Source organism: Zophobas morio, unplaced genomic scaffold (genome assembly GCF_036711695.1).
Source record: "Zophobas morio isolate AGI-343-1 ecotype UQ-CSIRO unplaced genomic scaffold, CSIRO_AGI_Zmor_V1 ptg000016l, whole genome shotgun sequence".
Lineage (NCBI taxonomy): Eukaryota > Metazoa > Arthropoda > Insecta > Coleoptera > Tenebrionidae > Zophobas > Zophobas morio.
The window spans coordinates 3,956,510-3,982,193 of NW_026972121.1; the positions used below are offsets into that span (position 1 = coordinate 3,956,510).

General features: G+C 33.3%; 2 protein-coding genes across 4 annotated transcripts in view; one reads left to right on the forward strand and one right to left on the reverse strand.

The window, feature by feature from the left end:
• The window catches only part of LOC135129594 (pyrokinin-1 receptor-like), a 149,458-nt gene that overhangs the window by 42,762 nt on the left and 81,012 nt on the right, over positions 1 to 25,684 (reverse strand). The window contains exon 1 of one of the 3 annotated variants that reach the window (XM_064056781.1): positions 12,024 to 12,108. The exons of the other annotated variants lie outside the window; for them this stretch is intronic. The gene's annotated coding sequence lies outside the window, so the exon portion shown is untranslated. Of the gene's footprint in view, positions 1 to 12,023; positions 12,109 to 25,684 lie in introns of those variants that run through there. 3 annotated transcript variants of the gene reach the window in all.
• The window catches only part of LOC135129591 (pyrokinin-1 receptor-like), a 133,220-nt gene that overhangs the window by 9,275 nt on the left and 98,261 nt on the right, over positions 1 to 25,684 (forward strand). The window lies entirely within an intron of this gene.

A 25,684-nucleotide genomic window follows, 5' to 3' on the forward strand; every position in this document is an offset into this window, starting at 1 on the left:
TGAGATCGGATATTCTTACCGTTTGGTATCTAGAGGCGAAAATGTAAGAAGATATCACCTGTGAGTTAAAAAACATCCTTTTTCCAAATTTAGCCAAATATAGCTCCAAAAGGGCATTAGAATCCATACTCTGGTTTAAAACTTTGGATTCCTCGAAGCCTGGTAGCTCTGTGACCAAATTTGTAGACCGAAAACTCGATCCATCTAGTATCTACAGACGAAAATATAGGAAGATATCATCTGGGGGCTAGAAAAGAGAGTTTGTTCAGATTTAACCATTCATAACTCCAAAACGGTTCAAGAATAAGCATTGCGGCTTCAAGCGTTCGATTCTCTAGAGTTTTTTAATTCTGTGAGAGAATTTTTAGACCGAATATACTAGCCGTTTATTGTCTAGAGACGAAAATATATAAAGATTTCATATGTGAGGTAAAAATGGCCTTTTTTCAAATTTAACAAGATACAACTCCAAAATGGCACAGAAATTTGTATTGCGGTTTGAAGCTTTAGATTCGTTGGATCTTGGTGGCTCTATGAGCAAATGTTTAGATCGGATATTCGATCCATTTAGTTTCTAGAGACCAAAATATTGGAAGATATCATCTCTGCCTAAAAAACAGTTTTTTTCAAATTTTCAAATTTAATTAGACATACTTCCAAAACGTCAAAAGAATCCGTATTATGGTTTCAAGCGTTCGATTCTCTGCAGTTTTCTAGTTCTGTGGGCGAATTTTGAGATCGGATATTCTTACCGTTTGGTATCTAGAGGCTAAAATGTCAGAAGATATCACTTGTGAGTTAAAAAACATCCTTTTTTCAAATTTAATCAAGTGTAGCTCCAAAAGGGCATTAGAATCCGTATTCTGGTTCGAAATTTTGGATTCCTCGAAGCCTGGTAGCTCTGTGACCAAATTGGTAGAACGAAAACATCTAGTATCTACAGACGAAAATATAGAAAAACATCTTCTGTAAACTAGAAAACAGGCTTTTTTTTTAAACCAATACATTACCATTTGACACCTCAAAAACGTGCAATATGTGAATTCCTAAGTTTACTCAAAGTAAGTAAGTAAGTGACAATTAGATTTATTTCACAAACAAAAAAGCCACGTAAAAGCGCAAAGTAATCGGTTTGGTAGTTTATGTCGGCCAATAAACCCCAACATAAAGCAAACCTACGCAGACAGACGTAGGGGAAAAGTGCCTAAAATGATCCCCTCAGATCAAATGATCCCCACCAATTGTAAGAAAATTTGTGGCTCCATCTATCAAACATAACTGTCATTTGATTAAGCGCTCTGTAATTAGTACCTTCTGAAAGTTTGATGGCGTTCTGTGTATTCTGCACAGTTTTGTGCCAAAATATGTAAAATAAGCACCTCTGATCTAAGGTAAGATATATTTTAAAAGTCCATTACTTCCATTTGAAAGGTCTTATAGCGGTGGTAGTTGTTTTGACCGAATTAGATACATTTCAGTCGTAGGTTATATGATCTTTTTACCGCATGTAAAAATTGAAGGTTAGTTTACAATTTTTGAATGCAGATATGTTACCTAAGGCGAAATGATCCCTTTTTCTTGAGGCAAAATGATCCCGGATCATTGGGCGGGGCTAGTACCTGCTAAGATAAGACTGATTTTTGCAAATCATATACCCTCTAAGAAAAGAGAGGGTGGGTGGGCGGGGCTAGTACTAGATAAGACTGATTTTTGCAGATAACATATCCTCTAACCCCGCCCACCTACTCTTTATTTTCTTTGAGGGAATACCATTTGCCAATATCAGTTTTATCTTAGCAAGTACTAACCCCACACACCCGCCCGTTATTTTCTTAGAATGTATGTTATTTGCCAATATCAGCCTTATCTTGCCAAGCACTAGCTCGGCCCATCCGCCCTTTATCTTGTTAGAGGGCTAGTACCTAATAAGATAAGACTGATTTTCGCAAATGACATATCCTCCAAGAAAAGAGAGGGTGGGTGGGCGGGGCTAGTACTAGATAAGACTGATTTTTGCAGATGACATATCCTCTAACCCCGCCCACCCACCCTTTAGTTTCTTTGAGGGAATACCATTTGCCAATACCAGTTTTATCTTAGCAGTTACTAGCCCCACCCACCTACTACCTGCTAAAATAAAACTGATTTTCGCAAATGAAATACCCTCTAAGAGAGGAGAGGGAGGGTGGGTGGAGCTAGTACCTCTTAAGACGGGGAAATTTAAATAATTTAAAAGAATTTTAGGGATTTTCGTGTTCTATTTTTGGGAAATTCTCAGTCTTAAGAGGTACTAATCCCAGTCACCCGCCGTCACTTTTCTTAGAGGGTATCTCATTTGCCAAAATCAGTTTTATATTAGCAAGTATTAGCCCCACCCACCCACCCTCTCTTTTCTTAGAGGGTATATCATTTGCCAAATTCAGTTTTATCTTAGCAGTTACTAGCCCCACCCACCCACCCTCTCTTTTCTTAGAGGGTATATCATTTGCTAAATTCAGTTTTATCTTAGTAGGTAGTAGGCCCGCCCACCCGCCCTCTCTTTTCTTGGAGGGTATCCCATTTGGCAAAATTAGTCATATCTTAGCACGTACTGATGACTAAAGTATTGTCTCAAACTCTTCCAGAAATTATACACCCCGTATTTTCGGTGCTTTTCAAACTTTTTTTGTTTATTTTTTTTTAAGAATTTATTTTTTTGTTAATTTTTGAAATAAAATATTTATCAGTTATGTCATGATTTGATTTTTCTTGTTGATGCTGTCCCCTTATGGTCAAAATTCAAAGGGATCATTATGCCCATGCCGAGGAATCATTTTACCTATGGGGATGCCTAAAATGATCCTTTTGTAAGGTCCTGGAAAAACGTTAATAACTTTTTTTATAATTATCGAATCACCAATTGGCTTATACTGTTACGTAGATAAATCAATGTTCTTACAAATAATGGTACAGTTTTACATGAATAATAATAATTTGTATTTTTTAAAGAATTTCTCCCTTAGGGGGATCATTTTAGGCACCTTTCCCCTAAGCTTGGAAAAAAATGACGCATTAAATCACTTGTTTAACAATCATATTCGCTAAATTAAACAAAAGTCTATGCCACATAAAAACCATAAACCTTCCACAAAGCGAATTTCCGCAAATCCCACTTTATTGCACAATTTGCCTTTCACAGAAATTCCTAATAAAAACCCCGAATAATAAGACTAGTTTATCTAACAGTGTGGCCACATTTTCTGGATTTATGCCATCCAGTTCCACCCTTCTTGCATTATACGAATAAAACATAAATTCGCAGACTTGGTCTCATCAGCAAAAAGCGATCCTTATCGTTTCAAAGTTCACTTCCTGGAAAATTTTCCTCCATAAATTAATAGCCAGGTCTAGGGATTTATATAAAACTCACTGAAAACGAAATTCCACGTGTTGCTACCTTTAATTAAATTATTCCACGCAAATCTATCTTTTCGAGTAACATTAATCAAAACGGACGGAAATTTTCAGGTTTCAGATTCAGACCTGGAGACACAAAGACTTCATTAGTTCGGTCTGAACCTCGTTACGGGCTTCAGGTGACGGAATAGTGATTCAAGCGTGTTTTACTAAGGTCGAATTTTACGCTTTTTAGCAGTCAATCAAGCCAATAAAAATAATCCGACCTACAACTCTTGTTACCTTTTCGCACATTCGTCAACACATTCCACAACAATGGAATCAATATCGCAATAACCCGCAGCTTGGTAAACACCCGCATTTTGCTCCCAATCATTTTTATTATGATCCGTGAATAAACATCAACATCATTTGTAATTCTTCCGTTGGTTGCAGTGCACTTTGCTGAATAACCGGAGCAGTTAACGTTAATTAATGGTCTATTTTGGGCGTTCATTAACGCTCAGCGCCCACTTTCGATCAATCAAACTGTGACACTGGGTAAATTCAGACACCCTGTACATACAGAACTTTTTCCCGCCACTGCGACAACTCCCACTAATAAAAAGTACTAGAGTAATTACATTGTGGCTTTTAATTCGGATTCTCTAGTGACTTTTAAGGCCTTAATGAGGATAGAGAGGCGGTAAAATTGGGTTAAATTGTCTGGACGAGAGAAATGATGTTCATTTTGTTAATGGTACAACAAACAGTGGTGGAAAATTAGAGCGGTGAAATTTAAACTTGCTCAATTGGTTGATTGTTGGCTACGCGAAACAATTGGTTTTTATTGGGGAATTGTGGTGCGATATGGTCAAGGTTCCTGTAACTATTAATAAAAGATAATAAGAAAGACTGCCACTTTTACTATTTTTAGTTTATATCACACGGGAAAACTGACCACAAACACGCTTGTTGCAGAAATAAATATTTCGGTGAGTTTATTTTGAACTAAAAATAGTTTGGTTGTTATTTTATCGCAAAATGAGGTGCGAAAACAGCGCTTTTGCAAAGATAACTACTTTTAGAGGTGGCTGTGGATAGTAATTAATTTTTTACTTATTTACATTGGGAGAATGGCTATTTTCGTGCTTTTCTCGACGTGTCATAACCCATAGAGTATGAAAAAATAGGTCTCCCGTCTGTCTGTCTGCCTCAGACATCTCATATACGTGTAGCTTATGAATCTGTATTGAGTTTGTATACGAGAATTGAAACTGGAAACCCCTGCAAATTTTTTAAAGTTATCATAAGCATAGCAAAACATTAATAAAAAATTATCCATAGCAATCTTATCCCAAATAAGCAAAATGAACCCGTACTACTCCATTAAAATCAAATTTTGATATTTAAACAGTTTCTTGGTATAACACGATTACTTAAGAACATATTTCATATGGTAATTTCTCGTAGAAAAATAAGTATTTTACAATTAAGCTCTGCCACTCGGCTTACGACGAATAAAAAAAAATCATCAGAATTGGGATAGGGTGGGTGGGCGGGGCTTATATTTTGCCTTTTTTTTTCCTTAACATACATAGCCATCTTTGCACAACAAGAAACTTAACATGCAAGGAAATATGGATTTTGCAATTATAGGGCGGAGCCTAATTGCAAAATCGATATTTCCTTATACAAATTTTCCATTTTAAACATGATTTAAGTTTCATGTTGTGAAAAGAAGTCTACATATTATATTAAAACAAGAAGGCAAAATGGAAGCCCGCCCACCCGCCCTGTCTCAATTGTGATGACTTTTTTTATTCGTCGTGAACCAAGGGGGCGGAGCTTAGCTGCAAAATACTTATTTCTATACAAAAAATTGAAAATCTGTTTTTGAGTATCGGGTTGTTCAAAGAACACTATGTATATTAAGAAAAGAAGCCAACATATTAACCCCGTCCACCCGACCCATAAAGATTCCAGAGATATTCCGAGACTAAATATTCCAAAGATTCTAAAGAATATGAAAATTCTGAGTATTTCGAAGACTGAAAATTCTAAAAATTCTGGAGATTATATAGATCTAAAGATTTCAGTTATTTCAGAAATCCTAAACATTCTGGATATTCAAAGACACGAAAAACCTAAAAAGTCTGAATTTTCCAAAAATTTTTGAGATTTTGAAGATTATAGTAATTCCAAAGATTTCAGAAATTTCGGTAATCCCAAAGATTCTGGATATTTCGAGACTCGAGAGATTTCAGTGATTTTAAAGAATATGAAAATTTTGAAAATTCTGTATATTTTACATATTTTATTATATAATAAATAATCCACAGATTCTAGAGACCACAGAGCGTCTCGAGATTCTAGAGATCCTACAGATTTTGAAGTTTCTAAATATTTCGAAAACTGAAGGTTCCAAAAGTTCTGAAGATTCAAAAGATTTCAGAGGTTTTAGAAATTCCAAAGATTTGGGATATTCGAAAACTGAATATTTCGAAGACTGAAAGTCCCAAAAATTCTGAAGACTAAAGATTCCTGGTTGGAACGTTTCGCACATTTTCTTAAGTGGCATCTTCATCATCTTTAAAAATCAAATTTAGAAAAAACCGTAACTTAGAATGCGAGCGCAGCGAGTACGTTCAGGTTAACCCAACTTTAGTCATCACAGTTTTTTTTAATATTCACTTTTTTATAGACGATTAATAATTTTTTTTTTGATAATTTAGCTTCTCAACAATAGCAGTGAATTATTTCTAATATCACCTGAACGTGCTCGCTGCGCTCGCATTCTCGGCGCTTTTTTTTTCCAATTTAGTGTCATAAAATTGGTTAAGAAAGGATCATAGCGAATCTTTCTAGGTTTTGTTGTAATAATAAATGTCTAGGCTCATTACTTAAAAAAAAACAAATGTTTAGAGGGCGAGCGCACCGAGCATTTTCAGGATGTTTCAGTTCCAGATACATTAATAATGATCAGAAAAAATCTATAAACTCACATTTGAAACAACAATTTTTTTTAACGATTTAGTTTCTCAGGAACATCAATAAATATTTTTTCAAACTACATCTGAACCAGCTCGCTGCGCTCGCGTTTTAAATTTCTTTTTTCGGCTCTCATTCTCACATAAAAATGAGCAGGAAAAAGTCTCAGCGAAGTTGTTTGGTTTCAGCTTTAATAATAATTTTTTAAATTTAAAAAACAAACTCATAAAAATACTCAATTTAGAATGCGAGCGCAGAGAGCACGTTCAGGTCACCCCAAATTTAATAATCAAAATTCTTTTTAAGAATCACTATTTTATATACATATTTTTGTTAGTAATTTAGCTTCTCAAAAATAGTAGTGAATTATTTTTTATGATACCTGAACGTGCTCGCTGCGCTCGCATTCTCGACGTTCTTTATTGAAATTTAGTGTCACAGAAGTTACTAAGAAAGAATCATAGCGAACCCGTCTAGGTTTTCCTATAATCATAAATCTCTAGGCTCACTGCTGAAAAAAAAACAAACGTTTAGAGGGCGAGCGCAGCGAGCATGTTCAGGATGTTTCAGTTCCAGAGACGTTAATAATGATCAGAAAATGTCTATAAACTCACATTTGTAACAACAATTTTTTTTAATGATTTAGCATCTCAGGGACATCAATAAATATATTTTCAAACTACACCTGAACCAGCTCGCTGAGCTCGCATTTTAAATTTCTTTTTTCGGCTTTCATTCTCACTTAAAATGAGCAGGAAAAAGTCTCAGCGAAGTTGTTTGGTTTCAGCTGTAATAATAATTTTCTTATTATAATAATACTCAATTTAGAATGCGAGCGCAGCGAGCACGTTCAGGTCACCCCAAATTTAATAATCAAAATTCTTTTTAAGACTCACTATTTTATATACATATTTTTGTTAATAATTTAGCTTCTCAAAAATAGTAGTGAATTATTTTTAATGATACCTGAACGTGCTCGCTGCGCTCGCATGCTCAACGTTTTTTTTTCAAATTTAGTGTCACAGAAGCTATTAAGAAAGAATCATAGCGAACCTGTCTAGGTTTTCCTATAATCATAAATCTCTAGGTTCATTGTTTAAAAAGAAAAACAAACGTTTAGAAGGTGAGCGCAGCGAGCATGTAGTGAATGTTTCAGTTCCAGAGACATATTATAATGAACACAACTCACATTTGTGACAAAATTTTTCTGAATAATTTAGTTTCCCACAAATATTTTTTAAAATTACACCTGAACCAGCTCCCTGCGCTCGCATTTTAACTTTGCTTTTTTAGTTTTATACTCTCATAGAAGTGTGTAGAAAAAAATCTTAGTGAAGTTGTTTGGGTTCAGTTGTAGACGTAATTCTCTAAATTCTAAGAAACAAAGTTAGAAAACAAACTTTAATTTAGAATACGAGTGCAGCGAGCACGTTCAGTTCACCCCAACTTTAATAAACAAAATTTTTTTTAAGATTCGCTTTTTTATAGACGAATAATACATATTTTTGTTAATAATTTAGTTTCTCAAGAATCGTTGTGAATTATTTTTAATAATACCTGAACGTGCTCGCTGCGCTCGCATTCTCAACGTACTTTTTTCAAATTTAATGTCACAGAAGTTATTAAGAAAGAATCATAGCGAACCTGTCTAGGTTTTCTTGTAATCATAAATCTCTAGTTTCATTGCTTAAAAAGAAAAACAAACGTTTAGAAGGCGAGCGCAGCGAGCATGTAGAGAATCTTTCAGTTCCAGAGACATATTATAACGATCACAACTCATATTTGTTAGAAAATTTTTCTGAATAATTTAGTTTCCCACAAATATTTTTTAAAATTACACCTGAACCAGCTCGCTGCGTTCGCATTTTAATTTTGCTTTTTTAGCTTAATACTCTCATAGAAGTGTGTAGAAAAGAATCTCAGTGAAGTTGTTTGGGTTCAGTTGTAGACATAATTGTCTAACTTCTAAGTAACAAACTTAGAAAGCAAACTTTAATTTAGAATGCGAGCGCAGCGAGCACGTTCAGGTCACCACAACTTTAATAATCAAAATTTTTTTAAGATTCACTTTTTATAGACGAATAATACATATTTTTGTTAATAATTTAGCTTCTCAAGAATCGTAGTGAATTATTTTTAATAATACCTAAACCTGCTCGCTGCGCTCGCATTCTCAACGTTCTTTATTGAAATTTAGTGTCACAGAAGTTATTAAGAAAGAATCATAGCGAACCTGTCTAGGTTTTCCTGTAATCATAAATCTCTAGGTTCATTGCTTAAAAAGAAAAACAAACGTTTAGAGGGCGAGCGCAGCGAGCATGTAGAGAATCTTTCAGTTCCAGAGGCATATTATAATGATCGTAACTCACATTTGTGACAAAACTTTTCTGAATAATTTCGTTTCCCACAAATATTTTTTAAAATTACACCTGAACCAGCTCGCTGCGCTCGCATTTTAATTTTGTTTTTTGGCTTTATACTCTCATAGGAGTGTGTAGAAAAGAATCCCAGTGAAGTTGTTTTGATTCAGTTGTAGACATCATTCTCTAAATTCTAAGAAACAAACTTAGAAAACAAACTTTAATTTAGAATGCGAGCGCAGCGAGCACGTTTAGGTCACCCCAACTTAAATAATCAAAAATTCTTTTAAGATTCACTTTTTTGTAGACGAATAATATATATTTTTGTTAATAATTTATCTTCTCAAGAATAGTAGTGAATTATTTTTAACAATACCTGAACGTGCTCGCTGCGCTCGCATTCTCAACAATCTTTTTTCAATTTTAATGTCACAGAAGCTATTAAGAAAGAATCATAGCGAACCTGTCTAGGTTTTCCTGTAATCACAAATCTCCAGGTTCATTGCTTAAAAAGAAAAACAAACGTTTAGAAGGCGAGCGCAGCGAGCATGTAGAGAATTCTTCGGTCCCAGGGACATATTATAATGATCACAACTCATATTTGTGACAAAATTGTTGTGAATAATTTAGTTTCCCACAAATATTTTTTAAAATTACACCTGAACCAGCTCGCTGCGCTCGCATTTTAATTTTGCTTTTTTGGCTTTATACTCTCATAGAAGTGTGTAGAAAAGAATCTCAGTGAAGTTGTTTGGGTTCAGTTGTAGACATAATTCTCGAAATTTTAAGAAACAAACTTGAAAAAGTCTTTTTAAATTTGAAAGCGAGCACAGCGAGCACGTTCAGGTCACCCCAAGTTTAGTAATCGCAATCAATAGACGTTTAATACATTTTTTTGTTATAATTTACCTTCTCAAGAATAGCAAAAAAAACAAATATTTAGAAGGCGAGCGCAGCGAGCATGTACAGGGTGTTTCGGTTCCAGAGACTACAAATAATATCTAAACTCACATTTTTAATAATAACAAAATTTTTCTTAATATAATTTAGCTTCGCAGGGTCAACAAGAATTTTTTTTTTAATTAAACCTGAACATGCTCGCTGCACTCGCAAATAAATATTTTGTTCATCTTTATTCTTTCATAGAATTAAAAGAAAAATAAATCTCTAGGCTCATTATTAAAAAAAAAGAAGGCGAGTGCAGCGAGCACGTACAGGATGTTTCAATTCCAGAGACACATTATAATGATCATTTATAAATTTTCTAAACTCACCTTTGTAAATAGCAACAAAATTTTGCTTAATAATTTAGTTTCCCATTGACAATTTTTAAAATTACACCTGAACCAGCTCGCTTCGCTCGCATTTTAATTTTCTTTTTTTTTAGCTTTATTCTCTCATAGACGTGTCTAGAAAAGAATCTCAGCAAAGTTGTTTGGGTTCAGTTGTAAACGTAATTCTCTAAATTTTAAGAAACAAACTTGGAAAAGTCTTTTTAATTTAGAAAGCGAGCGCAGCGAGCACGTTCATGTCACCCCAAGTTTAGTATTCACAATCACTTTTTTATAGACGTTTAATACATTTTTTTGTTATAATTTACCTTCTCAAGAATAGCAGAAAAAACAAATATTTAGAAGGCGAGCGCAGCGAGCACGTACAGGGTGTTTCGGTTCCAGAGACCACCAATAATATCTAAACTCACATTTTTAATGATAACAAAATTTTTCTTTATAATTTAGCTTCGCAGGGTCACCAAAAAAAAATTTTTTTTAATTAAACCTGAACAAGCTCGCTGCGCTCACATAAAAAAAATTTGTTCATCTTTATTCTTTCATAGAATTATAAGAAAAGTAAATCTCTAGGTTCATTGTTAAAAAAAAAAAACAAGGGACGTTTAGAAAGCGAGTGCAACGAGCACGTACAGGATGTTTCATTTCCAGAGACACTATAATTAATTTTTCAACTTACATTTTTAAACAACAAAATTTTTCTTAATAATGTAGCTTCTCGGGACAACAATAAATATTTTTTTAAATGATACCTGAACCAGCTCGCTGCGCTCGCATTAAATTTTTTTTCGGCTTTATTCTCTCATAGAAGTATGTAGAAAAGAGTCTCACCGAAATTGTTTGGGTTCAGTTGTAATCATAATTCTCTAAATTTTAAAAAACACCATTAGAATGCGAGCGCAGTGAGCACGTTTAGGTCTACCAACTTTAATAATCACAATTGTTTACAAGACACTAGAACACAATTGTTTACAAGACACCAAAAAATTCTCTCATTAATAATATTTGAGCTTTCCAGGGACAGTATCAAATATTTTTGAAAAACACCTTCGCATTTTGAATTTTTTTTTTTAATTAATTTAGTGTTGTGAAAACATTTACGAATGACCGGTCAGCAAGGTTACTTAGTTTTTATTTCAATAATTCACGAAATCTTCCTGTCATGGTAAATTATTCTGAAAAGATTAACCTCTAAAATGCGAGCGTAGCGAGCGCAGCGAGCGCTTTCGGAAAGTTTCAATCACTAATTAATTTAACCTCGAGTAAATGAAAAAAAAAAAACTTTCAAAACCCTCACATTTTTTAAAATTCATTAAGTTTTTGAGAAATGTTATAAAGGACCGGACATGAAACCAGCTTAGCGTGGGCGCGCACCACAGCTACGCCTTTTATATCATCTTTTTTAATATATTTATGCAAAGGTGGCCCACGCTCAGCTTAGGTTAAGCGAATTATGTCAGGTTGGTTTTCAGTGATCTTGGAGGCGTCCTTTTCACAAGAGTCTTTGAATTTTAAAAATACATGTGGGTAATATTATAATATTTTAACACAAAGATCAGCTTCGTATAGTGTGAATATGCATTAACCGGTTTTAAGACCCCTACAGTTGTAAAATTAGCACGATTTGAGGTGGGGGTGGACCAGAAGGAATATTTTTAGACGCTTCTAATTCTAATTATGTTTGTTGTTGGTAAACAAGTTGTTTGAATAAATGTATTTGGGGGTGTCGCCTAGGTGCTGTTCCGTTGTACAAAATTACCTAATTAGGTGTTTGTTTTTTGACGAGCATCGTTGGAATTTTTCGGAGATATTTAATTATTAATTTGGTAAAAAAATACCGGCACGATGGGTTCCATTGCAAGCGCGTCGAGCAAATATTTTTTTTTAATAAAGTGGTGCATAATTAATTTCGGACAATAATTCTAAAACAAACATGCATAACAAAAAAAATCCGAATGTCCAAACATGCCCCAACTAAACCCCGAATTAATTAACATTCCTCACTCACCGAACTTTGTCCATTCCGCTCCTCACTATCCTCACTAGCTATAACAACGCGAAAGTGACGGCGAGCGTCGACAGCGTCGCCTTCATCAACATTTACGCATGTGCCACATTGTTTTAAACAAAAACCAATAAAAGTAAATCACTTCCTCTGTGTTTTAATCCCGACCAACTGAAAGCACAAAAAATGCGAAAAGAGTTTATCACCTCCACTACATTTACTACGTTACAATCTCAACTACTACGAATTCCATGCATAACAAACTTCGTAGTTTCGGTTTCGTAAATTAGTTAGCCAATTATTGGGGTTCTGTTTTATAGCCGCTATCAGATTTTTTGTTTTCGGTTCTAAAAGGACGCAGAATTGGAAAGCAGCGGAAGAACAGGACATTAAGTTTTCGTCTCATTTGGTTCATCAGATACAGGACATTTGGAGGGAAATGTTCGCTATTTATAGCGTTTCCGGGGGTGTTGTTTGGAATTTGGACACTTTTTTAAGTGTTGTAGTTCGCGTTTTTCTTGTGGTTATTAAAAACGAGCGGAAAGCTTTTTAAAAAATGAGGGGATGAAGATACGGGGATAAATTTTTTCTTGTTTGTTGGACAGGACGAATTTATGGTGATATTGTAAGAACTTCCGGACCGTGCTAGTAATAACTCTGTCAACCGGCTAATCCTGGGCATAATTTATGGGCGTTTAGGGAGTTTCGATTGTGTGATTTGGTGAGTTGTTTAAGGGGGTTTGGGGTAGCGGAATTTTATTTTCGGTTAAGGCGGTTGTGATAAAATGCAAGTTAAAACATATTTTAACGGTTTATGTTGTGTTTTTATTTCTCGTCGACCACTAGAGGCAGAAAAATACGTTTTTTGTTTGTAGGAGCTTTTGTTTTCCATTATCTCCCATGTATTGTACGTTTCTGTTTTTGAGGAATTATAAAGAGTTTTAGAAAGCCAAACTGTTTTATTTTTCAAGAAGTTTGAAAAATGTCAAGAGCATGCAGTGTTTTATTTTTAAAGAAGTTTGAAGAATCTCAATCACCCATAGTGCTTTATTTTGAATAAGTATAAAGAGTCTCACTAGCACCCGATATTGTATTTTTGAAGAAGTTTGAAGAATCCCAGGAACCCCTAGTGTTTTATTTTGAAGAATTATAAAGGAAGCCTAGTGTTTTATTTTAGAATAAGTTTGAAGAAACTGAGGAACGTGTAGTGTTTTATTTTTGAAGAATTTAAAAAAATCTCAGGCACCCCTAGTGTTTTACTTTGAAAAAGTTTAGAGAGTTTCACGAGCACCCGATATTTTATTTTTGAAGCATTTTGAAGAATTTCAAGGACCTGAAGTGTTTTATTTTTGAAGAAGTTTAAAGAACCTCGCAAGCACCCGATGTTTTATTTTGGAAAAGTTCAAAGAGTCTTAGGGACATCGCCAGTGTTTTTTGTTGAAAAAATTTGAAGAGTGTTTTATTTTGAAGAAGTGTAAAGAATCACATGGATCCCTAGTGTTTTATGTTTGAAGAAGTTTAAAGTCTTAACGACCTCTAGTGTTTTATTTTAGAATAAGCTTGAAGAAATTGAGGAACGTGTAGTGTTTTATTTTTGAAGAATTAAAAAAATCTCAGGTATCCCTAGTGTTTTACTCTGAAGCATAAAGAATCTCAGGGACCCTAGTGTTTTATTTTCGAAGAAGTTCAAAGAGCCTCAGGGACCCTAAGTGTTTTAATTTTGAAGAAGTTTAAAGAATCTAAGGGACACTCCATGTTTCATTTTTAGAGAAGCTTAAAGAATGTTAAGCGCTGCCAGTGTTTTAGTTTTGAAGATGTTTGAAAATTTTCAGGGAGACAAATTGTTTTCGTTTTGAAGAAGTTTAAAATAAAATATCTCAGGAACACTCGCTGTTTTATTTTTTGAAGAAGTTTGAAAAATATGATGGACACCTAGTGTTTTATTTTGAAGGAGTATAAAGAATCTGAGGAACTCTTAGTATTTACTGTATAATTTTGAAGAAATTTAAAATGTCTCACGAGCACCTGGTGCTTTATTTTTGAAGAAGTTTGAAGAATCTCTGGCAATCCTGGTGTTTCATTTTTCATGAAGTTTAAAGGAGCCCGGAGCACCCGATGTTTTATTTTTGGAGAAGTGTCTTATGAGCACTCGATGTTTTATTTTTTAACAACTTCGAAAAATCTCCAGGAGCCCTGGTGTTTTATCCAAAGAAATATAAAGAATGTCTAGGATCCCTAGTGCTCTATTTTTGAAGAACCATAAAGAATCCCAAGCACGCGATGTTTTACTTTTGAAGAAGTTTTAGGAATCCCAGAGATCCCTCGTGTTTTATTTTTTAAAGAGTTTAGAGGAGCTCGAGAGCAATGGATGTTTTCTTTTTGGAGAGTTTAAAGAATCTTAGGGATTGCTAGTGTTTTATTTTTGAAGAAGTTTAAACAGTCTCAGGAACTCTTAGTGTTTTGTTTTTGAATAAGTTTAAAGAAACCCGGGAACACAAGGTGCTTTATTTTTGAAGGAGTTTAAAGTGCCTCAAGGACACCCGTTGTTTTATTTTTGAAGAAGCGTAAAGAAGCTAAGGGACACTTCATATTTTATTTTTGAAGAAACTTAAAGAATTTTTAGCGCATCAAGTGTTTTATTTTTGAAGAAGTTTGAAGAATTTCAGGAACATGAGAAGTTTGAGGTTTTTGAAGAAGTTTAAAGTGTCTCAGGAGCACTTGATGTTTTATTTTTGGAGAAGTTTAAAGAATCTTTGGGACCACTAGTGTTTTATTTTTGAAGAATTTTAAACTGCCTCACGAGCAGTCGGTGTTTTATTTTTTGAGAAATTTGTAAAATCACAGGGAGCCCTAGTGTTTTATTTTGAAGAATTGTAAAAAATGTCAGGGATCATTTGTGTTTTATTTTTGAAGAAGTTTGAAAAATCTCAGACACATCTAGTGTTTTATCTTCAAGAAATATAAAGAAACTCGGGAACTCCTAGTGTTTCATTTTTGAAGAAGTTTAAAGAGTCTCAGGGACCCTTAGTGTTTTGTTTTTGAAGAAGTTTAAAGAATCCCGGGAACACAAGGTGCTTTATTTTAAAGGAGTTTAAAGTACCTCAAGGACACCCGTTGTTTTATTTTTGAAGAATTGGAAAGAATCGCAGGGGTACTTCACATTTTATTTTTGAAGAAACTTAAAGAATTTTTAGCGCAACAAGTTTTTTATTTTTGAAGAAGTTTGAAGAATTTCAGGAACACGAGAAATTTGAGGTTTTTGAAGAAGTTTAAAGTGTCTCAGGAGCACTAGATGTTTTATTTTTAGAGAAGTTTAAAGAATCTTAGGGACCGATAGTGTTTTATTTTTGAAGAATTTTAAAGTGCCTCACGAGAAATCGGTGTGTTTTTTTTTGAGAAATTTGTAAAATCACAGGAAGCCCTAGTGTTTTATTTTGAAGAAGTGTAAAAAATGTCAGAGATCCTTTGTGTTTTATTTTTGAAGAAGTTTGAAGAATCTCAGACACAACTAGTGTTTTATCTTTAAGAAACATAAAGAATCTCAGGAAGTCCTAGTGGTTTATTTTTAAAGAAGTTTAAAGAGTCTCAGGGACCCTTAGTGTTTTGTTTTTGAAGAAGTTTAAAGAATCCCGGGAACACAAGGTGCTTTATTTTTAAAGGAGTTTAAAGTACCTCAAGCACACCCGTTGTTTTATTTTTGAAGAATTGTAAAGAATCGCAGGTGCTCTCCACATTTTATTTTTGAAGAAACTTAAAGAATTTTTAGCGCATCAAGTGTTTTATTTTTGAAGAAGTTTGAAGAATTTCAGGAACATGAGAAGTTTGAGGTTTTTGAAGAAGTTTAAAGTGTCTCAGGAGCACTTGATGTTTTATTTTTAGAGAAGTTTAAAGACTCTTAGGGTCCAATAGTGTTTTATTTTAGAGAAGTGTAAAAAATGTCAGGGATCCTTTGTGTTTTATTTTTGAAGAAGCTTAAAAAGCCTCAGGGACCCTTAGTGTTTTGTTTTTGAAGAAGTTTAAAGAATCCCGGGAACACAAGGTGCTTTATTTTTAAAGGAGTTTAAAGTACCTCAAGGACACCCGTTGTTTTATTTTTGAAGAAGTTTGAAGAATTTCAGGAACATGAGAAATTTGAACTTTTTGAAGAAGTTTAAAGTGTCTCAGGAGCACTTGATGTTTTATTCTTGGAGAAGTTTAAAGAATCTTAGGGACCGATAGTGTTCTATTTTTGAAGAATTTTAAAGTGCCTCGCGAGCAATCGGTGTTTTTTAGAAATTTGTAGAATCACAGGGAGCCCTAGTGTTTTATTTTGGAGAAGTGTAAAAAATGTCAGGGATCCTTTGTGTTTTATTTTTGAAGAAGCTTTAAGAATATCAGACACTTCTGGTGTTTTGTCTTTAAGAAATATAAAAAATCTCAGGGACTACTAGTGTTTTATTTTTGAAGAAGTTTAAAGAGTCTCAGGGACCCTTAGTGTTTTATTTTTGAAGAAGTTTGAAGAATTTCAGGAACATGAGAAGTTTGAGGTTTTTGAAGAAGTTTAAAGTGTCTCAGGAGCACTTGGTGTTTTATTTTTGGAGAAGTTTAAAGAATTTTAGGGACCGATAGTGTTTTATTTTTGAAGAATTTTAAAGTGCCTCACGAGCAATCAGTGTTTCTTTTTTTTTTGAAAAATTTGTAAAAACACAGGGAGCCCAAGTGTCTTATTTTGAAGAAGTGTAAAAAATGTCAGGAATCCTTTGTGTTTAATTTTTGAAGAAGTTTGAATAATCCCAGACACATCTAGTGTTTCACCTTTAAGAAATATAAAGAATCTCAGGGACTCCTAGTGTTTTATTTTTGAAGAAATTTAAAGAGTCTCAGGGTTCCTTAGTGTTTTGTTCTTGAAGAAGTTTAAAGAATCCCGGGAACACAAGGTGCTTTATTTTTAAAAGAGTTTAAAGTACCTCAAGGACATCCGTTGTTTTATTTTTGAAGAATTGTAAAGAATCGCAGGGGCACTCCACATTTTATTTTTGAAGAAACTTAAAGAATTTTTTGCACATGAAGTGTTTTATGTTTGAAGAAGTTTGAAGAATTTCAGGAACATGAGAAGTTTGAACTTTTTGAAGAAGTTTAAAGTGTCTCAGGAGCACATGATGTTTTATTTTTAGAGAAGTTTAAAGAATCTTAGGGGCCGATAGTGTTTTATTTTTGAAGAATTTTAAATTGCCTCACGAGCAATCGGTGTCTTTTTTTTTGAGGAATTTGTAAAATCACAGGGAGCCCTAGTGTTTTAATTTGAAGAAATGTAAAAAATGTCAGGGATCCTTTGTGTTTTATTTTTGAAGAATTTTAAGAATCTCAGACAGATCTAGTGTTTTGTCTTTAAGAAATATAAAGAATCTCAGGGACTCCTAGTGTTTTATTTTTAAAGAAGTTTAAAGAGTCTCAGGGACCGATAGTGTTTTGTTTTTGAAGAAGTTTAAAGAATCCCGGGAATACAAGGTGCTTTATTTTTAAAGGAGCTTAAAGTACCTCAAGGACACCCGTTGTTTTATTTCTGAAGAACTGTAAAGAATCGCAAGGGCACTCCACATTTTATTTTTGAATAAACTTAAAGAATTTTTTGCGCATCAAGTGTTTTATTTTTGAAGAACTTCAGGAACATGAGAAGTTTGAGGTTTTTGAAGAAGTTTAAAGTGTCTCAGGAGCACTTGATGTTTTATTTTTGGCGAAGTTTAAAGAATCTTAGGTACTGATAGTGTTTTATTTTTGAAGAATTTTAAAGTGCCTGACGAGCAATCGGTGCTTTTTTTTGAGAAATTTGTAAAATCACAGGGAGCCCTAGTGTTTTATTTTGGAGAAGTGTAAAAAATGTCAGGGATCCTTTGTGTTTTATTTTTGAAGAAGTTTGAAAAATCTCAGACACATCCAGTGTTTTATCTTTAAGAAATATAAAAAATCTAAGGGACTCCTAGTGTTTTATTTTTGAAGAAATTGAAAGAGCCTCACAAGCAGCCGATGTTTTATTTTTGAAATAGTTTGAAGGATCCCAGCGATACATAGTGTTTTATTTTATAAGTAGTTTAAAGGAGCTCGGGAGCAGTTGGTGTTTTATTTTTTAAGAAGTTTGAAGAATTTCAGGTACATGAGAAGTTTGAGGTTTTTGAAGAAGTTTAGAATATCTCATGAGCACTTGGTGTTTTATTTTTTGAAGAAATTTGAAAATGAGAAGGACCTCTAGGGTAAAACCCTAGAAGAAGTACAAAGAATCTCATCAACCCCTTGTGTTTTATTTTTGAGGAAGTTGAAAGTGTCTTATGGGCACCCGGTGTTTTATTTAAAAAAGTTTGAAAAATCTCAGACAAATCTAGTGTTTTATCTTTAAGAAGTATAAAGAATGTCAGGGACCCCTAGTGTTTTATTTTTGAAGAAATTGAAAGAGCCTCACAAGCAGTCGATGTTTTATTTTTGAAGCAGATTGAAGAATCCCAGCGATACATAGTGTTTTATTTTTTAAGTAGTTTAAAGAAGCTCGGGAGCAGTTGGTGTTTTATTTTTAAGATGTTTGAAGAATTTCAGGAACATGAGAAATTTGTGGTTTTTGAAGAAGTTTACAGTGTCTCATGAACACTTGGTGTTTTATTGTTTGAAGAAGTTTGAAAATGTGGAGGACCTCTATGATAAAACCCTAGAAAAAGTACAAAGAATCTCATCAACCCCTAGTGTTTTATTTTTGAAGAATTTGAAAGTGTCTTATGAACACCCGGTGTTTTATTTTTGAAAAAGTTTGAAGAATCTCAGACACATTTAATGTTTTATCTTTAAGAAGTATAAAGAATCTCAGGGATCCTAGTGTTTTATTTTCGAAGAAGTTTAAAGAGTCTCAGGGACCCTTGGTGTTTTATTTTTGAAGAAGTCTAAAAAATCTCAGGGACACTACATATTTTATTTTTTTAGAAACTTAAAGAATTTTAAGCGCATCAGGTATTTTATTTTTGAAGAAATTTGAAGAATTTCAGGGACATGAGAAGATTGTTGTTTTTGAAGAAGTTTAAAGTGTCTCATGAGCACTTGGTGTTTTATTTTTTGAAGAAGTTGAAAGGGTCTTATAAGCACCCGGTGTTTTATTTTTGAAAAAGTATGAAGAATCTCAGACAAATCTAGTGTTTTATCTTTAAGAAGTATAAAGAATGTCAGGGACCCCCTAGTGTTTTATTTTTGAAGAAATTGAAAGAGCCTCACAAGCACTCGATGTTTTATTTTTGAAGCAGTTTGAAGAATCCCAGCGATACATAGTGCTTTATTTTTTAAGTAGTTTAAAGGAGCTCGGGAGCAGTTGGTGTTTTATTTTTAAAAAGTTTGAAGAATTTCAGGAACATGAGAAGTTTGTGGTTTTTGAAGAAGTTTACAGTGTCTCATGAACACTTGGTGTTTTATTGTTTGAAGAAGTTTGAAAATGTGGTGGACCTCTAGGGTAAAACCCTAGAAGAAGTACAAAGAATCTCACCAACCGCTAGTGTTTTATTTTTGAAAAAGTTTGAAGAATCTCAGACACATCGAGTGTTTTATCTTTAAGAAGTATAAAGAATCTCAGGGACTCCTAGTGTTTTATTTTTGGAGTAGTTTGAAGAATCCCAGCGATACATAGTGCTTTATTTTTTAAGTAGTTTAAAGGAGCTTGGGAGCAGTTGGTGTTTTATTTTTTAAGAAGTTTGAAAAATCTTAGGGACGGCAAGTGTTTTATCACCGACAAGCAAACCCTTTCCAAGGATTCCTCGCCCACAAATTATTATTTGTAAAACGACTCGTCCAATTTTGCGACTTGTCGCCTATTCCAATCGCATTTTATTATTTCATCGATGATTAAAGTAACCCGAGGCGACGTCGAGTGAAATTAGAAGCAACAGGTTATTGGTACAAGAACGCCTCCATATTTCATCTACATAACTAAACACCTCAAGATCAATAATCACTTTCCATCACCCGGCGCCGCCATCTCCTGGCACAACCTCCGACTACCAACCACACTTTTCAGAAACCTTCACCCCCTCCTACGCCAACTCCAACAGGTGTTGCGGCGCCCATGAGATGGATAACAACCTCCAGAACTTCAACCCAGGCAAAAATTGCGCCGCTCTCCCGTTTCAGACGAAAACAGTTCGCGTGTTTACAATTGACTCCCGGTTTTATTCGGCGAACAATCGACGAGTCTGGTCGCTGTAAACAAGACACTTTTCAATCACAGCGCGAAATACTCCCATTACGGGGTTTTATTGCACTCGGCCAATAAAATTCCCATTCGAACTTTCCTCCCTCGACTGGAGGCAATTATCGGAAAACCAAATACTTTTGTGTTTTTGTAGCGTTTTACTGTAACTTGGAGCGCGCTTGTTTCATCAACAATAATACAAATGATCGATTTTGAATTGGAAATGGAGAGGCGAAGCTCAAGGTCACGCCTTCACCTCGGGTAACCCCAATTTCGGGAAAGTTCCGAGGAACGGAAATCGCGAGACTAAGATTCGAGTTGGCGCTGCTAACTTATTAATACGAAAATCAAGTTGGCAGAAAAAAAGTCAAAATGTATCCGTGGGTGGTGAATAATTCAGGATTATCGTTTTAACGGTTGTTGTTAAGAAAGTCGGCGTTGCTGCTGGATGGTAGCTACTGTAGACCGATTATTCGTACATTCGCTTGAGGTGGCAAGAGGGGAACCGCTAGGTAATGAATGAGTTTGGAATTAAGTTGTGGGAGTTTTTCGGGGAAGAATCAGGGAAACAATTTGTGAAAGTTTGCCGGATTCGGGGTAAATTGAAAATAATGATGAATTGCGAAATGCGGCAAGTAGGCGTAATCGCAGGGAAATTTAATAAAACAGAGTGTCGATAAATGATTTTCGTATTAAACTGGCATTGGAATTCAAATCCACAAATTCGCTTACTTAACGTTGAATTGTTGAGATTTCTTCTCTTCTCAGACACAGACTTCAAAAAAATACTAAGCTCGTATTCCAATTTGGGGAAAAAAAGCAACCACAAAAGGTGAATTCATAAAGTTGTCTTTATTATATTTTGAGTCGTATGATGTATTATCGATTCCACTAAACTCACTAGAGCTTTTATCCACGAATGAAAGCCTCTAGCAATTATTTCTTATTATAATACAATGTAAAAGTTTGAATAAAACCTTAACAACGTTGTCACTAAGTACGCCCATAAAAGAGAAAAAAGCTCGACGGGAGCCGTAGTAACAGCAAACGAGGACATAAAGCCTGAAACAACGTTCTTCCGGGTAAATGAAAATTATTTACTTTTCGCTGAGATTTGAAAGCTTACAAAGACAAATTTGTCTTTAATCTGCTTATTAATTAAAGTAATTGAATAATAGATGACAGCGCGCATAATTACGCAGATTTTGCTCTGATCACAACTCTGTTTTTACTTGCCGAGTGTAGGCGACTTTCATGTTTTTTCTATATCATTTTTTTTTGGACACAATCTCCGAAACTACTGGACCGATTGTTGTTAATTTTTGTATATAACTATATTAAGAATATACAGACGCTTTTTTTGTTTATTTGTTTTACTAATTTATTTGTTTATGCCCCCTAAGAAATGATGAAAATGTTACAATTTTTTGATAGCACAATTTTTCGTTTTTTCATTCTCTTTCAATTTTTCGTTTCTTCAATTTTTCAAATGTTTTTAGACTTTTTGGAAAATTTTTGAAAATTATTTCTCCTTTTCCGTTACTTTAAAAGCCATAGCGAAAATTACCTCAAATTCGTACTACGAAAAATTCTTAATGTGGTGGTGATTTTGTTAATTTTGGCATTTTTGGGAAAATTTTTAGAAAATAGTTTCCCATTTTTTTTTATTATTCTAGAATCGTAATCTGCAGAGAATATTTTATAATTCGAAAATTGCTGCTTTCCCATTGATAAATTAACTCTTTTGCGTTTTTTTGAAAATTATTTTCGATTTTCTCGGGTACTGAAAAGGGATACATATCTTAAGTTTGGTAATTGATGACAAATTTCTGTCAGATATAAATTTTTCCGATGTGAAGTCCGTTTTAACATTTTTTTTTGGAAAATTATTTTCCGATTTTTCTAGGTTACTTCATAGAGTATAGTAAAAATGACTTCAGATTCACAAAATGGTCTATGAAACTGCCTTTTTCCATTTGAGGAGGAGTCGGTTTAAATTTTTTTGGAAAATTTTTAGAAATCAGTTTCCCATTTTTTTAACTATTCCAGTTTCGTAATCTGCAAAGAATAGTGTATAATCCGGAATTTAGTGCTTCCATTTTAGTAAAACCTACTGACGAACCGTACAAAAATATCCTCAGATTGATAATTTGCGAAAAATTTCGACCAGGTATTCATTCTTCTCGCTGTTGTAGAGTCCGTTTTAAGATTTTTTTGGAAAATTTCTGGAAAATGTTTTCCCATGTTTCTAGGTTATTTCAAACAACATAGTAAAATCACTTCAGATTTACAAAATTGTCTATGAAAATATCTTTCACCATTCAATCCCGTGCCGTTTGTGAATTCTTTGGAAAATTTTTGAAAATATTTTCCCTTGTTTTTTTCAGTTAGTTCAAGAATCATAGCGAAAATGACCTCAAATTCGAACTTGAACGAGAAATTCGTCATGAATTCAGGTCAATTTTGTTTTTTTTTTTAATTCCTAGAAATTAGTTTCCATTTTTTTTATATTTGAGAAAATCAAGCTAAAATAGTTCCACATTCGTAATTATTGGAGAATAGTTGCTAATAATCCAATGTTGGCAGTTTCCCTTTGAGTAAAGAATTAAAGATCGTTTTAACCTTTCCTGGATTTTTTTTTAATGATATTCTTTTGAAGTCCGTTTTAACACTCCTTTGGCACATTTTTGGAAAACGTTTTCCCATTTTTCTAGGTTAATTCAAATGGCATATTAAAAATCACATCAGATTTACAAAATTATCTATGAAAATATCTTTTACCATTCAATCCGGTGCCGTTTTTGAATTTTTGGAAAATTTTTTAAAATATTTTCTCTTGTTTTTTTCAGTTAGTGCAAGAATCATAGCGAAAATGACCTCAAATTCGCACTTGAACGAGAAATTCGTCATGAATTCTTGTCAATTTTGGGATTTTTTGAAAAATTCTTATAAATTAGTTTCCATTTATTTTATATTTGAGGAAATCAAGCTAAAATAGTTCCACATTCGTAATTATTGGAGAATAGTTGCTAATAATCCATTGTTTGCAGTTTCCCTTTGAGTAAAGAATTAAAGATCGTTTTAGTCTTTCCTGGATTTTTTTTAATGATATTCCTATGAAGTCCGTTTTAACCCTCCTTTGGAAAATGTTTGGAAAACGTTTTCCCATTTTTCTAGGTTAATTCAAATGGTATATTAAAAATCACGTCAAATTTACAAAATTGTCTATGGAAATATCTTTTACCATTCAATCCGGTGCCGTTTGCGAATTTTTTGGAAAATTTTTGAAAATATTTTCCCTTGTTTTTTTCAGTTAGTTCAAGAATCATAGCGAAAATGACCTCAAATTCGCACCTGAATTTGAGAAATTCGTCATGAATTCTTGTCAATTTTGGGATTTTTTGAAAAATTCTTAGAAATTAGTTTCGAGAAGTTGGAAAATTGCCAAACTGAAAAATTGAAAAATCTGGAAAATGAAAAATTGAGAAATTAAAAATCGAGAAGCCGAAAAGTCAAATTGAAATATGTACTGAGAAATCGAAAAGTCAAAAAATCAAAAATGTGAAAAACCGAAAAATTGAGAAATCGACAAATAGAAATGTCGAAAAATCGACAACTCGGAGTCTAAAAATCGAAAGGTAAATCGAAATATCGAGATATCGAAAAATTGAAAAACCCAGAAATCGAAAGTCGAGAAGTTGAGAAAATGAAAAACTGACAAATTGAGAAATCGAAAATTGAAGAAACGAAAAATTGAGAAATCGAGAAATTAAAAATTTTACTGAAAAACTGAGAAATTAATTTAAAATAATTCGAGAAATAGAAATGTTCAAAAATCGAGAAATCGAAAAATCGAGAACTTGAGAGTCTAAAAATTTAAAAATCACGAAATTGAGAGCTCGAAAATAAGCCGAAATATAGAGAAATCGAAAAGTTGAAAAATCGAAAAATAGAAAAACCGAGAAATCGAAAGTCGAGAAAATGAAAAATTGACAAATTGAGAACTCGAGAATTGAAAAAACGAAAACTGAAAAATGGAAATTCCAAAAATCGAAAATTGAAGACTTGAGATGTCGAAAAATCGCAAAACTAAAATTTCGAAAAATTGAGAAATCGAAAATTTGAAAAGCCGAAATATTGCCAAATTAAAAAACTGAAAAATCTAGAAAATGAAAAATTGAGAAATAAAAAAGCGAGAACCCGGAAAGTCAAATTGAAATACTGAGAAATCGAAAAGTCGAAAAATCAAAAATGTGAAAAAGCGAAAAATTGAGAAATCGAGAAATTGAAAAATCTATCAACTGAAAATCGAGAAGTTGAAGGAACGCAATATTGAAAAATTGAGAAATTAATTTAAAATAAATCGACAAATAGAAATGTCGAAAAATCGACGACTCGGAGTCTAAAAATCGAAAGGTAAATCGAAATATCGAGAAATCGAAAAGTTGAAAAATCGAAAAATTGAAAAACTCAGAAATCGAAAGTCCAGAAGTTGAGAAAATGAAAAACTGACAAATTGAGAACTCGAAAATTGAAAAAACGAAAACTGAAAAATGGAAATTCCAAAAATCGAAAATTGAAAACTCGAGATGTCGAAAAATCGCAAAACTAAAATTTCGAAAAATTGAGAAATCGAAAAATCGAAAAGTCGAAATATTGCCAAATTGAGACACTGAAAAATCTAGAAAATGAAAAATTGAAAAATTAAAAATCGAGAACCCGAAAAATCAAATTGAAAAACTGAGAAACCGAAAAGTCGAAAAATTAAAAATGTGAAAAGCGAAAAATTGAGAAATCGAGAAATTGAAAAATCTAACAACTGAAAACCGAGAATTTGAAAAATTGAGAAATTAATTTAAAATAAATCGACAAATAGAAACGTCGGAAAATCGAGAAATCGGAGTCTAAAAATCGAAAGGTAAATCGAAAAATCGAGAGATCGAAAAGTTGAAAAATCAAAAAATTGAAAAACCCAGAAATCGAAAGTCGAGAAGTTGAAAAAATGAAAAACTAACAAACTGAGAAATCGAAAATTGAAAAAACGCAGAGTTGAGAAGTCGAGAAGTTGAAAAATGTAACTGAAAAATTGAGAAATTAATTTAAAATAATTGGTGAAATAGAAATGTCCAAAAATCGAGAAATCGAAAAATCAAGAACTTGGAGTCTGAAAATCTAAAAATCACGAAATTGAGAGCTCGAAAATAAGTCGAAATATCGAGAAATCGAAAAGTTGAAAAATCGAAAAATAGAAAAACCGAGAAATCGAAAGTCGAGAAAATGAAAAATTGACAAATTGAGAACTCGAAAATTGAAAAAACGGAAACTGGAAAATGGAAATTCCAAAAATCGAAAAATCGAAAAGTCGAAATATTATCAAATTGAAAAACTGAAAAATCTAGAAAATGAGAAATTGAGAAATAAAAAATCGAGAACCCGGAAAGTCAAATTGAAATACTGAGAAATCGAAAAG